The sequence below is a fragment of the Dermochelys coriacea genome, chromosome 1, assembly GCF_009764565.3.
Source record: "Dermochelys coriacea isolate rDerCor1 chromosome 1, rDerCor1.pri.v4, whole genome shotgun sequence".
Lineage (NCBI taxonomy): Eukaryota > Metazoa > Chordata > Testudines > Dermochelyidae > Dermochelys > Dermochelys coriacea.
In genome coordinates, this window is record NC_050068.2 from 124,079,489 (window position 1) to 124,097,817 (window position 18,329).

At 42.7% G+C, this 18,329-nt stretch overlaps 1 long non-coding RNA gene across 1 annotated transcript; it reads right to left on the bottom strand.

Annotated features, from left to right (window-relative positions):
* Positions 1-8,745: 8,745 nt before the first annotated feature.
* LOC119862219 lies at positions 8,746-17,757 on the bottom strand. The gene is made up of 3 exons (XR_005295266.2): positions 17,624-17,757; positions 10,034-10,192; positions 8,746-8,926 (listed from the first exon to the last, which is right to left on the bottom strand). It is a non-coding gene; the product is annotated as an uncharacterized LOC119862219 (long non-coding RNA).
* Between the last annotated feature and the right edge of the window lie 572 nt (positions 17,758-18,329).

Consider the following 18,329-nt stretch of genomic DNA (forward strand, 5'->3'; position numbering starts at 1 on the left):
CTGGCCAGAGTCGAGAGAACTACTACATTTGTTTCCTTCAGTGTGCAGTAGCTGATTAAAGATACTGGAGAGGTTTTCCAGAAATAGCCTCAGTCAGGTCTGGGCCCCTGTAATTGAATAGATTGCTTAATTACTTTTGGACAACAGAAAAGAGGAAAAAGGTCTGATTAAAATTCTGTTCAAAAGAAAAACGAACACCTGTTTCTGTGAACACTGCAGACAGTGGAATTTTTGTAAGTGCTTGACTGAGGAAGAAACATCCCATTTGGTTAGGCAGACAAATGCTGGGCAAGAGAATTGAGCAGTAAGCGAAGAGTGGTACCCCTTAACTTACAGAAAAGTTTTCCTAGCTTTTACGTCAGTTGTCTTCCTAAAGGTGAAGGGATATGAATTTTCAAGTACCATTTGGGTACTAGCAAAAATAACCTTGTTGCCAGCTGGTGTAGAACTGAAAGTCAAGTCTATTGAGGTTTTTCAGCTGGCTGTTGTATTTTATAACCAAGTACGAGCTCAAAAATGCTCTTCTTGTCCTGCTGATTGTGACTGTTGCATCCTATTGGTTTAAATTCAGTTAGTAAGACGCAAATACAGTAGGGATGAGGGAGTGAACGCAATGGAGAGAAGAAGGGAAAGCATAGGAGGAATGTGATATTGAAAAGTATCCAAATCAGGCGTGTCAAATGCTTAGCCCATGGGGTGCAACAGTCCTGTTTGATGTATTTCTGTGGACCACATGGTATGTTCAGATTCTGCAGAATCTAAGCTTTCATTTTTTTAAAAGGAATATTTCCTTTACAACCAGGAGGGCTAGAAAGTTACAAATGTAAACTGATGCAGTATTCTCTTTTTGAGTCTGCTTGCAGCCTGAAACAATTACCCAGACTGATGTCAGCTCCTCTGTCCCCCATTTGTCTCACTGGAATATTAAACTCTTAAGATCACCAGAATGTTTCAAAGGGGCATGTGGCAGCTCTTGGGGCTCCTGTTCCACAGGGCTAGCTGCGCTCACCTCCCTGCTCCAGGCACTGCAACCTCTGGGATCCCAGCGGCACTCAGGTTTGACACAGCTGTCATGATGATGGGAGCCAGGGTAGGCCAAATTTGAGTGAGTGGCACTGCAACTCCATGAGCCAGGTCACAACTCTGTTCACACAAATTTGGTCCAGTCAGGGGAGGTGGGGCCAAACCTGAGCAGCGCTGCAACCAATGCCAGGAGCGGAGAGCCAGGCCCAGCCAGCCCCACAGCACGGGAGCTGCAGGAGCTGTCACTGTGGGGTGAATGCTGGACAGGACCCGACCAAAATCACCCCGAAGGCACTGCCCTCCTACTATTTACTGGGTCATGACAAGTCATAAACATTTACAAATGGGTCCTGGGCCCCAAAAGGTTGAGAACCACTGCTTTAAACTTAGTGAGGGTACTCTTAATGCAAGCATTAGCTATTGAATTGCTTATCATCTTAGCAGATGGGATGAGTGAGGGGGTGGGTCTGAAGTGGAGAAATAATACTGGGAGGAAAATGCAGAAGGAGGAACAAAGATAAAGAAAAAAAAGAGCAGCAGAGATAGGAGTATAGGAAAGAAAGCCAACAAAGGGCAGAAGTAATGTTGCTCCTAAAACTGAGCATATTTTCTTGCCAAGCGATGCTTAGTGTGACAATAAGACAAACAAATAACTGAGATGTACCCACATCTTACCTGGTCCAACATCAGCTCATGCATATCTTAGTATTCCCTTTATCTCAGGGGCTCAATTTTCCTGTCCTCCTTCAGGGGCAAAAAGCAGCTCACTTTCTCTGGGGCACAGCTTCCTTTCCCACCCCTTCCTTTTCTTTTGCATGAGTTTCCATACCAGTTGGCACCACAGGGAAGTCCAGGTCATCCCTCTGGTCTAGGCCCTGGCCTGGGATTCTATATCACGGTCAGCTGTTTGCACTCAAACTCCCAACCTTGCTTCCCTCTTCCCAGGGTGACTTTCTACATTGCCTGTTCCTGGGTCATCGCCCAACTTCTTTCACACAGTTCTCTGCCAAAGTGCTGCTCTTCCCTGGGCCCATGTGGGAAGACCCTAGTCTCTTCCAGACCAGCCACAGAATGTCCCTTATACAGTCCTGTCCCCAAGTTCTAGAATGCCTGTCCTGAAAGGGGCTTGGAACAAAGCTGGATGGATCTGGACCGGCCCTTAATGGGACCGAGTGCCCTATTGCAATTATAATAACCATTTACTGCATAAAGGCTATATCCACCTCTTTTGCAAACCCTTCATTGACATCAGTGGTAGATCCACTGTAGGTTGTTGGTAGTGTAGTATTCTGAAATTTATACCCCGGCCCACAGCTCTTGAAAATGAATTGAAAATGGAATTCAGAGTCCTGCAGAATGTGTCTGACACTCACTTAAAGTATGCACACTACGAGTCAGGTTGTGTCTGGTCTAGGGCTGATGCAGAGAAGATGTGAGGAGGATGCTAGGAAATGCCCCTTCACTTGGTGCACCAGGCACAAGGGTCAATAATGCACAGTCACTATCCCTGTGCTCAGGTGAGTGCATGTCACCCAAAAGGCTGCAGGAAGGAAACTGTGGTTATAGCTCCACCTGTGGGGCAGCCTTGCGCACACCTTTGACAGTATTGCCAACTGGAAGCATTCAAACATGATGAGTCAGGATCCTGAAAACAATGAGATTGGCTTGAATATCACAAGCGTTTAAAAAAAAAAGATATTTTGAGTTATTTTATTTGCCTTCTGTTTCCTAAGCCCTTTAGCATCCACTTGGGTCAGGTTGATAAGCTTTTGTCCACACCCAAGAGGGGTGAAAAGGGACTAGAGCAAGGGTGGGCAAACTTTTTGGCTTGAGGGCCAAATCGGGTTTCCAAAATTGTATGGAGGGCCGGTTAGGGGAGGCTGTGTCTCCACAAACAGCCAGGCGTGACCCCCCCACTTCTTGTCCCCTGACGACTCCCCCGGGACTCCTGCCCCATCCCCCCCCGCTCTCTGTCCCCTGATCACCCCCAGACCCCCCACCCCTGACTGCCCCCTGCTGCCCCATCCAACCCCCCCATTCCTGACTGCCCCCCTGGGACCCCTGCCCCATCCAACCCCCTGTTCCCCGCCCTCTGACCGCTCCGACCCCTATCCATACCCCCGAACTCCCCTGCCCTCTATCTAACCCCGTGTCCCCTTACCACATTTCCTGGAGCACCAGTGCCTGGTGGTGCTGCCCAGATCACCGGGTCAGGCTACGGCTCTGCAACTGCACTGCCCGGCTGCCCAGAGCGTTGCACCGATGGCGCAGTAAGCTGAGGCTGTGGTGGGAGGTGAACAGCAGGAGAAGGGCTGGGACTACCCTCTCGGGCCAGGAGCTCGGGGCCGGGCAGGGCAGTCCCGTGGGCCAGATGTGGCCCCTGGGCCATAGTTTGCCCACCTCTGGACTAGAGGATGTTAGATACTGAAAAACAAAAAGGAACGTTTCTTTTTTACTTAGAATCTGACTAAAGAAGAAACAGTAGCAGTGATCCCCTCTAGAGGAGACAAACAAACCACAACATTGAATAATAATGCTCCAAACTTTGAATGTTTGCCATAACAGATGATACAGCCAGCATTCCGCTAAATGTCACATGCCTTATAAATGAGGGACATCCTCCTTCACTAGGACGCATCTCTAGCCAAGAAAGTGTCAGTTATTTGAACTAAAGATCTGACCCCTCACTATTAAAGGGCTTCCTGAAACAAAAAACAAAAAATCCCTAGTACCAAACACGGCGGAACTTTAGATGTCCTGGCACCATTCTTAATTATTGTCATTATCATATTTTATTATATTTGTATTAAGTAGTGCCAATAGGCCCCAGCAAAGAAAGGATCCAACACAGTATGAGTTTATCATCAAAACAGACAAGGCAGACGGATTAAGGGATGGGAACTGGATCCTCAGGTTTTAAAAAGAGCAAAAAAGACACGGGGGCTGATCTCCTCACATAGTATAAAACAGAAGCAATTACACTGAGATTAGTGGACCCCACCACTGTTGTAAAACTGGTGAGACAAATTAAGCCCAGTGTCTTTGGCGGCTTCCACTGAAATGCAGTGACACCCATTCAATGGCCATCATGAGCAGCGCATGAGGGGGAAGGTTGTTAAAGTGCCCAAAAGGCATGCCTTCAAATGTCTACTAGCTGGTCCACAAGTTCCTGAAAGATGGTGATTTTTCCATGAATCACAGCAGAAAAGGCCCAGATTCCATGCTCCAGGGTTCCCTCCCTTCATCCCACTGATTGATCGTGTGACTTTGTACGCTCACTAAATGGATAAAAGTTCTTCCTGTTCTTCCCTGAAGGCAAAGGCCAGTCCTACTCAAACCATTTTCAACTGAAATTTAATGTTTTGACTGTGTGCCATCGGGGAGCATCAAGAGTAGATGTGAAACCATGCCCCAGGTTGAGGCCACTGAAGCTTCAGTGATAGTGAGGAGGCGAGCAGTGCTTGGAGCAAGAATTTGGAATCCAGTCACCTTGAGTTAGGAGTGCCAGCTGGGAGTCAGCAGATAGGAAGTGAATGCAAGCTGCTTTGTACATGAGTTGCAGTTCTTTCTGTTCAGAGTCTAGCAGAAGTTTTTTAGTGGGTCTGAAGCCCTGTGTGTGGTTGTGTAAATCCTATTAGCATATGTCTCTGCAGTGGCTTTAAGTGGCAGAGCTCCAGTAATTACTATTCATTAGTATTCATTAGTACCAGGTCTTGCCTGATCTTGAGTTCATGTTGAATCAGCTCAGCTGTAACATTTTTGATATGGGGCTGAATGTAGAGGTCAGTGCGGATGCATTAATTAGGCCGGGTAGTCAGAAGTTATTTTTGTGGCTCTTCAAATGGGGTTTGCTTTGGATACGCCATGGCTTTTGCTTCTGAAGTGGAAAGTATATATGTAAAGTGGAGTAGTGGTGAACCCGACGCGCCGTCATCTCAAGAATATAAAAACGTGCACCTAAAGAAAACCCTAAATTTACTGTCTGGAATTATCTGTTTGAAACTCTGCAGTAGTTTCAGGGGCTTTTCTTCACTGTTGCTGCCACTTAAGAATGTTGATATTCAGAGGCATCTTAAGGTGCAAAGCATGGCTGATGGATGACAATGTGACTTGAATTTCCTAACGTTCATGTCTCCACAGATGAGCTGTTGCTGATAAAAAATGTGACCAAGAGCTTTTAAAGGTGTACCCTTCTGATTGTTAGAAAAAGAAAGAAAATCAAAGAAATGGAACAAATCTACTAGTGTCTTGCAAAAAAAAAAAATCCTGTACTACTTTACTAAAGAGACATGTTCAAGATATAGTTGGAGCCCAGATGTACTTTTGAGAAGTTGCAGAAACTTCCTTGTGAAGGATTGAACAGAGACTGAATGTTTTTCTGGGTGCTACTTAAAAAAAAAAAAAAAAGAGAAGCCTTTCCCCTGCAAATGATCAGCTGTACCTAAAGACACATTTCCTGGGGAAAATTTTAAATTGTATCTTTGTTTAAATATAAAGCGATATTTGGCTTTCCATGTGCTTCATTATTTCCCTTGACTCTTTTGGAAATCATGATCCTGAACATACAAACTCTTACCCCACTTGTACTAGGAACTGACTTAAATGGGATGTACTGAGGTGAATCAGAACTATTTGTGTAAAGGGTTTGTAAATTCAAGCCCTATCTGAGATATTTTCATTCTCAGAGCCCATCAGCTTCCCTGCTGCATTTGATCCTGTGGCATAGATATGATTTGTGACTAGGGTCAAGGTTTTTAAATTTTAAATTTGTTTTCATTCCAATGCAGAGTGAAAATTGAGACCTTTTAAAATATTTTTGTGACTCTCTCCTACCCCCAAGAGACCCAACCCACTGGTTATGGCACTCATGTGTGAGGTGCATGGACAAGGTTCAAGGTCCTGGTCTAAATCAGGCAAGGCAAAGACTTGAAGCTCGGTCTCAGATGAGTGCCCTAGGCACTGAACTAATGGCTGTTTTGGGGGTGGTGCTCTCTCTGTCTTTTGGGATTGCGCGAGTTTGAGAGTGAGGGTGTGTTTGATTTGTACTGTGAACACTAGCTGTGTTTCTGATAGTCTGTTTTTGTTCTGTTCCTCGCTGTTTCCTTGTTTTAGGGGGTATTGTTGGCTCCCCTTTTTTTCCTGGGGGTGGGAGGTTTTCTCCATGGGGTCCACTTCAGATGGATTTAGCAGTTTGACCCACATGCATGGGGTTTGGCGTGTGCCTGCTGTCTCCTGCACTGTGGAGGATGTGTTGCTGAGTGTAGATAAGGTTGTTGGCTGTCTTAATATAAAAATCTGACTCTCAAATGAGCAAATCGATAGTGATTTTCCTGGCCCAGGAGCAGTTTGTGAATCATTTTGGGTCAAAGAGTCTTTTGTTCAAGTTTTCCCCTGGTTTACTCCTGCTGCTAAAACAGTTTATTCCACTGTCCCCCCACCCTTTCCTTTACAATGAGATGCGAGTGTCTGATCTCTCCAGCTATTGGAAGGTAGTTTCTGCTATTAGGATGATTCCATTAGGCTGTGAGAAGCCAAATATGAGGCATGTTATGTCATGTGCCAAGTTTATGGCGTTTTCTCTTGACCCGAGAAACCTTCCTGGCAATGTTTTCATCAAAACCAATACATTTCTGTGAAACATTTCAGTTTCAATAGAATAATGTTTTATCAATTTCTTTTTTGTCCAGCTCTGTTTGGGACATTACAATCATCTGTACGGCAATATACTACTAGGATGTCAAACACACAGAATGTTGAATTTACTGCACGATTACACATGAGGAGGATCTGGCTGGTGGAGAAGAAAGCTTTTCTTTAGAGTTTCCCCATTTTCAACAATTATGTTTAAAAGGAAACTAGAGAACAAGTTAAAGTCAATTTTATGGCCAGAAGGGACCATTATGATCATCAAGTTTGAAGTCCTGTATAATTCAGGCATATGAAAGGCTGTATGTTTAAATACAGATACAATTTAAGGAATTCAGCTACCCAGAAAAAAATCTTTCCCTTCAGGGGATAAACAGAAGAGTCCAAATGATAACAGACAAGTCCTTCCACCCCAGCTTGGGTTCAAACAGCTCCCCCCTTGATGGCAGGTGTTTTTCAGCTCTTGTTCCTGCCCCTTGACTGTGGGGGTAAATATCAGACCTTGGGTACAATTTTCAAAAGTGCCCAAGTGCCATTGACTTATGGTGAGGCGCAGGTTATTAAATGCCCTCATCACTTTAGAAAAATGCAACTTGGGTTCCTAAGTCATGTAGGCACTTTTGAAAGTGTTACCCCTTGTCCCTTCCCAGGATCAACAATTCATTCAGCCCTCTTGATGCAAGAGTTATCACATCACTCTCTGCATAGTGCACTCCATGGAATCTGTGCCCACCCTTGACCACAAAGTCCACCTCTGGAATCTTAAATTATGCACAGCTTTCTCCTCTAAGCCCAGGACTGCCCTGCTCCATTATTCCCCAGGGCTACTTCCTACTTGGCATACAGAGTCCCTCTCCCTGGTCTTTTCAAATAAAACAGGCTTCTCTCTAGCACCAACTAGGCTCCTTCCTTGTTTCCTCTTGGCTAGGGACTCATTGTCCATCTCTCTCCAGCCCCTCGCTCCTGAAGGGCTCTCTCAGTCAGCTGCCATCCACTTGCATCCCTCTGTCATTGGCCTTCTTCCAGGCCAAGCCACTAGTCTGGGTAGCTGTCCTATGCTAATTCCCTAGGCCACCATGGAGAAACTCCCAGACCCATCCTTCTCTCACTAGGTCTATTCTCTTGCTGACCAGGAGGGAGATCTGCACAGCCTAGTCATCAAAAATGTTCAGATAAAATTATTTCGATCAACTCTAGTGGTTTGTAATGAGAACCATCCCTTGCTGATGGCGAGTCGAACCCCTACCTCAGTATCACAAGTACTGTCCTTGCTGCAGTGGAGTGGAGGGGCAGGAGGGATAGCTGTGTAAACCTGCTTTCAGAGCAGGCCTAACCAGCAAGGCTAGTGCAACATATGTCAAACCCACTCTAGCAGTGTTGGGCCAACACCAACATTTACATATTTCCTACCTACTTATTCCCTGGTGCCCCCCTTCAGAAGGCAGCTGCAGTGTGCTACATAGTGCAGTCCTCTGCACTGGGTGGTAATACAGAATGCCTTTTGGCCTACGCTGAGATGCATTTGCTTACATTGCACAACTCTAATTACTGTGCCTTATGCAGCTATAGGAATGGATCTCATCACCAGGAGATATTCAGAATAGCAGATGTCCAAATAGCAGTAGTAATCCTTTTATATTTAGGAACTGCAGTCCATAGTGCCAAGACTTACTGTGACAGGTCAAACTCCTGCACAACCCTAGCTGACTAAGAAAAACAGCCAAACAAACCCAACCAGTATATAACCCAATGCAGTATTTAATCCCAGTGTGGTTGAGAATCCAGCTGTTTGAACCACCTTTTACTCATGTGAGTATTCCTTCCTTTGAGTAAGCCCCATTGACTTAAATTCGGTTGCTTGCATGAGTCAATTACTCACTTGTGTAACAGTAAGCCACTTTTCTTCACTAGTGTAATTTATTTTCCCTGTAGTTTAAAAAAAACTAAATACCACCCATGCACATAGGTAATATTTAGACAGACTGCTCCTCCCTCCCAGTCCCTTCCATCAAGCAACATACAACTTATACTGGGATCTTCCAGCATAAGGAGCATGATGTGCTTTTCCATACTTAATGAACAAACAGATCCTTTCAGGCAGGATGACCTTTATTTTAGATTAAGAAAACAGAGAGAACAAGAACGAACAAAAGTAATCCAAAAGAGATCAGAGTGTATGCTCTCATTGGAGACGCATACAGTGGACACACAATTGCTGGCTGTCTCTTCAGAAAGCAGAGTCCTTGGAAATGTTAAGCTGCATAGAATACAAAGGCATAACAATTTCATAGTTAAAAACCACCAGAGAGAGCACATTGCATATAACAAATGAGGTGGTATGGATATAAAATGTTAGATTCCAAATAACTTTAAAATGGGACATGGTAATATCTTACTGACCTTAATAGTGAACTTTTTTCAACCTGTTTCAGTGACCTTTATGGATTAATGCTATGAGTTCTGTGACAAAGTTACTGCTCTATCATGGTGGGTCTTGCGCTTATTGGCCAATTTGCTCACCTTGGAGCTTCACGGCAGCCCTCAGCTTGGCCATTTTTCTGAATTCACAGTCCAGGTCGACTCCTCCTGCATCTGACCAGGAGTTGGGAGGATTTAGGGGAACCCAGGCCCACCCTCTACTCTGGGTTCCAGCCCAGAGACCTGTGGAATGCAGCTGTCTACAGTGCCTCCTGGAACAGCTGTGTGACATCTACAACTCCCTGGGCTACTTCCTCATGGCCTCCTCCCAACACCTTTATCCTCACCATAGGACCTTCCTCCTGGTGTCTGATAATGCTTGTACCCCTCAGTCCTCCAACAGTCTGCATTCTCACTCTCAGCTCCTAGCACCTCTTGGTCCCAGCTCCTCACAGGCACACCACAAACTGAAGTGAGCTCCTTTTTAAAACCCAGGTGCCCTGATTAGCCTGCCTTAATTGATTCCAGCAGCTTCTTGATTGACTGCAGGTGTTCTAATCAGCCTGTCTTAATTGTCTCCAGAAGATTCCTAATTGTTCTGGAACCTTCCCCGTTACCTTACCCAGGGAAAAGGGACCTACTTAGCCTGGGGCTAATATATCTGCCTTCTATTACTCTCCTGTAGCCATCTGGCCTGACCCTGTCACAGTTCTCAGACTTGTTTGGAGATTAATATGGAATACATATAGTGGTAACCTGCATTTGTGGTATAGCTGACAGCTACCCTTCATTAAACATAATGTGCATACTGTCCTCACAGTAAGTGTGCTGCAAGCTAGAACTTTTAAAGTCAAGAGATTTTGACCTTCTAGCTCTTGCTGAGTGGTATTTAATTGTGAGGCAAAATTAGATATTATGAATGCAACCATTAAAAAAAAAATCTAACCTTGCCTAATGAAGAAATAACTTCTCACAACAAGTGAAAGTTCTCTTTTTTGGGGGTAAGAAAAAAAGTTCTGTGATGGCACATTCCACAAAGAGAGCTGCTTGTCCTTCTTGTCATGCTTGGCATCTTGCTTTAAGATCCCTCTTTGATGTTGTACTCCTGTTGCAAGAGAATTGTTTCTAGCTCAGGGAAAGAATGATGCGTCTTTAATAAACAAACCTAGGAACTAATACAAATCCATGTTGACAAATGCTTGTCAAGAAGAAAACCAAAGAAACAAAATCAATACACAGTCTTGCATTAAATCACATTGTTTACAGATACTCTGAAACCTGTTTCCAGATAGATATCTTGCAGCCTCTTTTTGTTTACTAAATAGCTGTCCCTGATTAATTTAGGATAAACCAGAATTTGGCTTTATAACACACATTTTAAAAAAGACGACATTTACAGCCAACCTTTTCAAATATTCTGTCTTTAAGGAAAAAAAGCATTCCTCCCAGCCTTCCTTATTCTGACACCGTTTTACTTTAGAAGATCTCAAAGTACAAGTGAATACATGACACTCGCAGCGTCTCCAGTGTACACATTTTACGTTTGATTTATGACATTACTATATAGGTGCACTTGACAGCTTTCAGATTGAAGCAGAGACAAGAGAGCTTTAAAGTGAGATGGGTTATCTGGGTAAATCTATCAAGGGTTCGTCCTGGGAGAACAAGGAGAGAGGCTTTGTAGAGCCCTGCTGTGTAGCAAGCCTCTATGCTGAGCACATCCCAAGCTCCCTGACAGTTGCGCTCAGCCTTCACTGTAATAACGAATAAAAGGGAGCTCCCTGTAGATTACAGATCTTCTGTGTTTTGACATTGACCTTAATACATAATTTAACCACAAAGCCTGAGAAGTGTGGAACAAGATAAGAAAAGACCACAGAACTGGCAAATAAAGTGATGTTCAATCAGAAATCATATTTGTTCCTGATAGTGGAGATGTGGACATTAAAATGGGAGACAGAGAGAGATTGAATGAGCAAGAGAGAGCGCGTGCGCACACACAATCTGTGTTATTTGAAGAGTTATGGATCTCTTTTAAAGGACAAATGGTTGTCAAATAAAAGTTTGTCCTGGATACTCGATAAGAAATAAAAAAGTCAATTATTAAATTTTCCAGAAACACAGGGTTTTCTTCTTTTCCCAAATAGCTTAATGACACTTTTATGCCAGATTGTTTTATGTATGTGTTTTTGCTTTTAACCCAATGGACTGTGGAGAATACAGTCCATACAATTATAATACTCTCCTTAGGCACATATTTTCCAATTATGTTTAAAATCTGCTTGGGTTTATACTTAAAAAGAAACACACTGGTTTGTATGCTGAGAGATTGTGGATTTTTCTTCTTATTTACAGAGAACGCTCAATGCACATGTGATATGCACACAAGGATAGGCTTTGTTATATGTCAATAATATATTTCTACTTTAAATGAAGAGAGGCATGTGGAAACAAACATGTTTCAGTGTTAAGGGCCTTGTCCACCAATACAATAAAAATATGGTTTATTAGAGGGATATTGTCAGAGGAAAAATCATGTACAACATTTAAATTATTTTTTTCCGCCTTACTAATAGTACTAAAAACTCAAAGAATGAAAAAAACCACTTTTCACTATTTATGCTATTTTAGTTTAATTAGCATTTCATCTGCATTGGACAACACAGACTAGCTGGTCTCACCAATCAGTTTGTCACTCACTGTGTAGTTTTTATGCAGCAATATCTGGATAACAAGTATAAATCCAAGCAAGACTATTTTTTCCACTGACATGTTGAAAAAGAGCTTTTTCAAAACCATTTAAGTTAAAATTAGATTTCAAAAAATAATTCTTATAAAACCTAATTTGAGGCCTCCTATTAGACAGGTGTTTTTGAAAGCTTTACCCCCTATGTCCCATTTTCAAAAGAGACTTAGGCTCCTAACTCACTTTGGCACTTTAGAAAATAGTATGCAATGGCTTACAATCCAGCTGTGCAATTTGGCTGGTTTGAGAACAAATACTTTTCCTGGGTTTTTGACTCCCTGGGGCAGACTGGAGGCCTTGCACTGATGATTACAGAATAAGAGCTGAAAGAGAATAGTCTGCCAGCCACACAGTAGTTTGAATTTTGTTTCTTTTTTTTAAAAAAGAAAAAACTAGCAAACAAGCAACTAGTTGGGAATTATAATACTCCAGAATACTTAGCATTGTGAAACATTATTGTAGTACTTTTCTTTAGCCCATACAAAAAAAAATGATAAAGAATGCAGAAATGTATTTCTTCACAACAATGCACAGGCTAAAAAGCTAGAAAATCCCAAATCAAAACATTCTCCCTCAACACAATATCAATGTCCAAACATTAGCTCACTACCATCATGAAACTCAAACACACTAATAACCTCTCCAACACACTCACTTTCATTTAAAAAATAAACTAGAACCCTTATTTTATGAGCTAACCTGGGGGCTGGAGAGTTCATAAGAACTTATTAAATTGAACATCTCAAAATTATAGTAGGTCTGATCTTAAGCTGCAGCATGATGCATTGCATTGGTCTCCTCTTGTCCTTCAAATCACTGCAAAGCAATTTCCAATGCACTGAAGGCACTGGAATGTGAGGGAATGTCAACTTGTCCTTCGACATCACTTGTGTGATTTCTTTTTCCCTATGGGGAAAAGCTGTTTGTATAATTGGTCATTCATAAGATTGAGGCTCATAAAAAAACCCTGAAGTTCTATTGTACTAGCACCCTGAGTGCACAGCACAGAGAACATTTCAGTTCACAATTTTAACCCCATTCTATAGTTAGATCAATCATCTAATGGCAATTATAATAAATCTACATGGGCAGATTCTCAGCTGGTGTAAACCTGTGCAGCTTCACTGACTTCAGTGGGGCTATGTCAAGTTAGACCAGCTGAGGATCTAGCCCACAACTCCACATAGCTTACACCAAACTGATGAAAAATTCAATGTCTGTTACATCACCATAACTTCTTCCCATATAAAAAACCCTCAGAACACTTCTAGTCAATGTTTACATTATGACTTTCAAAAAGTAAGATCAATGATATTCAGTACTAAACAAATGGATACATGTGGACAAGGGAAGTTAGGCTTCACTATTTTTACCTATCAGAGTGATTAACAGAAGATTCCAAATGGTTCAGTGAGACCTAGAAACAATTCAATGAGGGGACAAGTACAATTGTTCTTACTGTTGAGAAAAGAGCAAGGTCTGTTGCTGGAAAAAGGATCTCCCAAAGAAGCCAGGAAGGCTAGGTCAGAAAAGTAGCTTCAGTGAAAGAACAAGACAGATACATTAGGCAGGGCCAAGTTATTTTCCAAATTGATCCAGAACTGCCATCCTCTTTTAAATCTTCTGTCACACAGCTTCATATTCTTAATGGTTGTTTTTGTTAACTTCATAAAGTGACCCAACAAATTTCCCTGAAAATACATTACTAAAGATTCAGTGTTGCACACTGTGCCTGTTACATGCATCTTTATATCTTCAAAGGCTCCAAGTTTAGTTGCCCTCCTTGCCTGTGCACCAATCTGAAAGTTTGCCTGAGCAATGTATTGCAAACCATGCATTAGAAGTCCACGACTCAGGGCTGGTCTACATTAAAGCTGTAAGTCGACCTAAGTTATGCTACTTCAGTTATGCAAGTTATGTAACTGAAGTCAACGTAACTTAGCATAGTGTAGACACAACTGTAAATCGACTTGTGTCAATGGGGCATGCTCTGCCAACTTAGCTTCCGCTTCTCAGGGAGGTGGAGTATAGACAATGAGAGAATACGCTGCCATTGACTTAGCTTGTCTTCACTAGACTTGCTAAATCGACACTGCTGCATTGATTGCAACAGTACTGATTTAGCTGGAAGTGTAGCCAAGTCCTCAGAATAAGTGGCAGGCAGAAGAGAGAAAAGTATGGGCAAGTGTAATCTGGTATGACATTTTCCTGCCCTCAATAGGACTAACTTTTGCAAACTGATGCAGAGCTGACAGGTCTGCAAATCTTCTGTGGTTGCCTGAAGAATTGTAAGGATTGGCAATGCAGTGATCACACAAAGAATAGCTCCTAGAGCTGCCACTGAGCTATACATGGGAGATGCTGCTTTCATATACAAAGACAGAAGATTAGACTGGCTTCTAGATTTCATCACTGGGTCACCAATGGGATCTATCTCATTGGCCAGGAAAATGCAAGTACAGCCTAGCTGAGGCTGTTTCTTGGGCACAGAAGCAGAAGTTTATTTTTTAAAATGTAGCAGAATCTGTTCTTACAATGCATAAATCCCCCACTAGCCTTAAAAATTACAGTGAAAGCTGAGGAGACCCCAGAGAAGACTCAAACACAAATTTGAACTTTATATGAAAGCCACAGGGGCAAGTAAAATGGAACCAGAGCAAAAAAGTACATCTGTTTTTATGGGGCCTGGTGCAGAAGCATTGCATAAGTAGGGTGCACTTCACACTGAGAAGAAAAAAAGGTGAAGGATAAATTAAAAAGGTTTGAGGATCATGGTGTTCCCTAGGAAAAATGCTACCCATGAAAGATGTATTTTTCAGGTAAAGACCCAGAAAAAGAGGCAGAAACAAGGATTTTTGTCATTAAGACACCAATCTTTGTGAATTTGGGGCACCTGAAGCCTCTTTATTAAAAATCATGTAGTTTTGTGGCACACCAATAAAAGGCTACATAGGGAGGGGACACTTAAAGGCAATACTGATGTTGCAAGAAGCAGAACAAAAATGCAAATAGAAGCCCCTACATCAAGGCTCAGAGCACATGCACGTAGACACCAGTTAAATGAGTTATAGAAATCTAAAAAGATTTTAAATAATGCTAGAAAAGGATGTGGCAGCTGCAGTGACTATAGAAAACATCCAGCATTTGGGCAAATGTGGAGAAACTGTAATAAGCCCTTTGCAAAAAATGCTCAGACTAAGCAGGAAATCTCATGGGGGTAGAGCTAGAATGTAAAGATTTCTCCTGTGCAGGGGAAGAGCTCTTCACAGACACAAGACAGAAAGATGCTGCAAATTCAAAAGAAAGGCTGATAAAAAAAAAAAAGATGCACAAATGATTTCCATGTGACTTGCAAATTAGACTCAGGAGCACAAGCAAATGGAATTTCAGAAACTGAAATAGAGTGGTTCAAAGAAAATATATTGCTTGGAAAGTTTAAGGCGAGGATGAAATCCTAGTGGGGGACAATTCCCAGCACTGGACAAGTGTGAACTCTCACTGATTGTCACAGGCAAAAATAGTAAAGAATTTGTGATAATACTCTAAGGATAGTCACTAGTCAGGAGCTTACACCCGTGCCTGGCCTAGTGACTAGGCGTATGCCATGGGGTGAGCCAGATTAATAACTCTGGTATCAACCTTGATCCAGACATGGATGTGCTAATTGCATGATATGGAGATGTGCTCACAGGAAAGAGGTGTACCCTGGTGACGTTCAAGATACAGTTATGGAAGGATGCAGAACCTGTTATATGTGACACTAACAAAAGGGCTGCAAAACACGACAGCAGACATCTTCATTCATAGAAGATCTGAGCCAGACTGGACTCACTCCTTAGTAACTGTAGAGGAAAAAAAAGGAGTGGTCTCAGACTTTGAATTGGCCACCAGGAGTTGAATAAGAGCATTAAGAAACCCAAACATTTCCATTTGCTCTCAAAGAATGAAATGATTGCCAAGATGGCAGGAGCAGAATTCTTCAACCGATCAGATGAAAAGGCTGGGTTTTAGCAGATTTCCCCCCGGACACGGAATACTTCAGGATTTGCATTTTCAAATCACCATTTGGTAGATGCTGCTTTTTGAGATTGCCTTTTAGAATCTGTTTGGCAGCAAAAAGATTCACAGCACAGTGACCCAAGCACTAGAAGGTCTCACAGGAATGAAAGTAATAGAATGGGGCAGCACCACTATTGAACATCAGGAATGATTGTGGAGAATACTGAAAATGGCATGAAGAAACAGTTTTAAATTGAACAAGGCCAAATGTCAATCTCAAGCAACTGAAATCACCTACCAGCTTACGAGAGAAATTGACCACAAAAGGAAAAATGCCGGGTGATTCTAAGATTCAAGTGATATGTGCAGAGACCTAAAGGGATTTCAGAGACTGCAAGGCATGTTGAATGATGTAAGCAAGTTTATACCCAACCCTGCACGAAGACACAGAATGGGCAATGGGATGCCAGAGCCTGATAGAAAATTCAAGATTTGAAGGATGTACTGACATTAGTACCAGTGCTGTGATTTCTTGACCCAGTGGAAGAAATCAAACTCTCCATTGCAGCTTCAAAAAGGAAGTCTCAGAGCAGTATTGGGGTGGGTTGGAAATGTTGCCTTTAACATATGCTTCGATAACTGTGACAGTGCCAGAGAACATACAAGTGCAACATCAAAATAGGCCTTGCATGTGGCTGCACAAAATTTCATGATTTTTTCTGGAGTCATAACTTCAAAGCTGAAACTAACCATAAATCACTGATTGAAAAAAACACAAAAGAGGACTTGGAGATGCCTCATCATGGATACAGAAATTTCTTCTGAAATAACAAAAAGAATGCATTGACTCTGGAGTTCCAGCCAGGACATTACCTAGTAATTGCAGGCATGCTGTCAGAAGCATATGCTCTACTTGATGACATACGACTAAGTGATTTGGAATGAGCAGTAAGAGAACATGCGAACATTATAAAAGCATCAAGCACTGTATTCACCATGGATGTGGGACGATCTGGATAAAGAACTAAGGATGCACCACTGCAAGCAGTCATCTAAGCTATAGGAAATGAAAGGGGATAACCCCAACACTTCTCACATGCATATTCCTAATATAAAAATGAACTTTCATGATCTGAGGAGTACTCACAAAAACAATAGAAATTATCAGTGATGAGAAAGAAACTGGTGTAAAGAATACACCAAGGGTATACTAGTGTGGCCCCTGCCTGGGGCTCCTCTTCTGTCACAGCACCTGCCTCAGTTTCCCCTTTTGTTTGCCTATGAAAGAACATAATCTCAGTGTCTGATACAAAGCCCACCTAAGGGCATGATTTATTCACACACACCAATGCAGTGACTCCACTGGCCTTGTAAGAAAACCATGTCTCACAATAAACATATAAAGGTACAGTGGGTTTTTCCCATTTTGCTCTTCAGGGACATCACCTCCAATTTGCCCACCCAAGATTCAATAGCAGCACTGTGTTCCCTGTTCCTTTTGCCTCCAATTGAGGGCCCCACTCTCCTGGCCTCTCTTCCTGAGAACAACCAGTCTTTCACATCCTTTCACTCAGGTCTTTGCCCCAAGAGCTTCCCCTCCTGAAGTGTTCCAGTCCTTCAGGCCCCCTGCTCAATGGGATCCATCATCCCCTAAGAACACACTTGCTTCTGGCCTCAGCTTCCCCTGACCAAACTTCCTCTTTTCCTAGCAGCCACCACCCAAGCCTTCCACTCCTCAGAGATCCCCAGTTTTGGTCAGCTCTCACCACAACTTTCCTCAAAACTCCTCACCAGCAGGTCACAATTACTGTTGTCCTTCCAAATTCAGCGCTCTCCTAAGCAACTCCTGTCAGCTCACTCCTGCTTCAGCCTGTCTCTGACTCCTCACAGGCTCTGATTCTCTAGGCCTCAAACAGCACTCACTTGCCAAACTCCTCACTCTACAGCCCAGGTGCCATCTTTTAAACCTAACGGGGGGTCAGCTGACCAGAGATCCACCGGTCTTTTTCCTCTTCAAGGGCCAGTGCCATCCTGTGACAGGTACCTTGGAATGACTAAATTGAAAAAAGCATTGGAGAAATTATATTTTAGTCACAGACGAACAGAGCTGCTGATGAAATGGTGGCCAGGTATAAAGTCTGCTGATGTACAGAGACGCACAATGGAAAGATTTCAGAGTAGCAGCCGTGTTAGACTGTATTCGCAAAAAGAAAAGGAGTACTTGTGGCACCTTAGAGACTAACAAATTTATTAGAGCATAAGCTTTCGTGAGCTACAGCTCACTTCATCGGATGCATTTGGTGGAAGAGTCTATGATATAACATGGACCTGGATGGAGGTCCATGGCACAAAGTCAGAATTGATTTTTTTGGTCTGGAAAAACATGACCACCAGATCATAGTGGACTAGTTTAATACCTTTCAAGAAATAAAGACAATTGAAGATACCACAGGCTCAGCTGGGATTAGGCATGTTACATCCATATTTGTATAACATA